The sequence below is a fragment of the Aptenodytes forsteri genome, unplaced genomic scaffold, assembly GCF_000699145.1.
Source record: "Aptenodytes forsteri isolate BGI_AS27 unplaced genomic scaffold, ASM69914v1 Scaffold76, whole genome shotgun sequence".
Taxonomy (NCBI): domain Eukaryota; kingdom Metazoa; phylum Chordata; class Aves; order Sphenisciformes; family Spheniscidae; genus Aptenodytes; species Aptenodytes forsteri.
Window position 1 is genome coordinate 1,798,105 of NW_008794444.1, and position 1,179 is coordinate 1,799,283.

Consider the following 1,179-nt stretch of genomic DNA (forward strand, 5'->3'; position numbering starts at 1 on the left):
GGGGGGCAGCTCCCGGGGCAGCCCCCGAACAGAGCACTCCCTGTCGCACTACCCAGGGCATCACAGCCACCTCCCTCCTTAAGACTAAAAACAAACAGGTTTGTTACGCCTTTTTTTTTTTTTTTTTTTTTTCCCCCGAAGGTTTTTTTTTTTAAGAGCTTTTTTTAGCACGACCGGTTTCGAGAGGCTCGGGGTATGTGACCTGGAAAAAATAACTCGGAGGAACAGTACCCTGCAGAGGAACAAGACAGCTAAGCCTCGCCTGGGCACACGCTGGAGAAACGCTTTGGGTGACAGAAGTGTCCTTGTTTTCCCGGCCAAGGATGCCGCCGTGGCGCTGCCAGGGCCCTGCCGCCTCTTACAGTCCTTGCTCTGGCGTCCCTCTCCCCGGGATGGGCTGTCGCATCGCTGCAGGGAGCCGGGCCGGCGGTGGGAACCCGGCGGCACTCATCCTCCCCAAGGGCTCCCGTCCTCAACCGTTCGACACAGTCCGGGGATTGCCGGGGGCGAGACCCGAGCTGGTTATTCGGGAGGGTCTGGGCAATGCAGGTGGCCGTGCTCGTCCCATCGCTGGGGAGTCACCGTTCGTGCTTGGGAGTCCGGTGCATCAGCGAGGGGCACCGGGCGCTTCTGGTGCCGGTGCTTTTTGCTGTGCCGGCCTCTCCATCATGCTGCTGCTGCCTGTTCCACCTTCCCTGCCCGTTTTTCCGCCTGGTCCTCCTTCCTCCCCGTGCCCGCTGTCCGCCCGCCCGGTCTGGCACCCGCAGCCGCCCCAGCCACGGGCGAGGAGCCGCCAGCGCCACCAGCACAGTACCCGGCACAGCGCCCTGTGGCAGGGTTTTAGCCCCGTGCCTCGGGGCTCCTGCACCCCCCGGCCAAACGAGGGACGCCAGTGGCAGAAGGGGAAAATACTCCAAAGCCAGTGACTCATTCGAGCGCTCCGGTGGCAAGGGCTTTATCGAGAACTAATAACAAACTAGCGAGCTAATACTACTTATTATTAGCAAGCTAACTAGTGGCTAATAAGCACGGACACCACTAGTGCTGGGTGTGATCCCTGCATTAGGTTTTACCCCTCTGCCCCGGCTGCCTCGCCGAGAGAAGCCAACGTCCCCGTCTGACCCCCAGCGGGAGCATCCCCAGGAGCATCCCCTGGAGCGTCCCCGCATGCAGCCCTTT

At 61.3% G+C, this 1,179-nt stretch overlaps 1 protein-coding gene across 1 annotated transcript in view; it reads right to left on the minus strand.

The window, feature by feature from the left end:
* The window catches only part of SAMD4A (sterile alpha motif domain containing 4A), a 116,919-nt gene that overhangs the window by 1,058 nt on the left and 114,682 nt on the right, over window positions 1-1,179 (minus strand). The gene's annotated exons all lie outside the window — the stretch shown is intronic.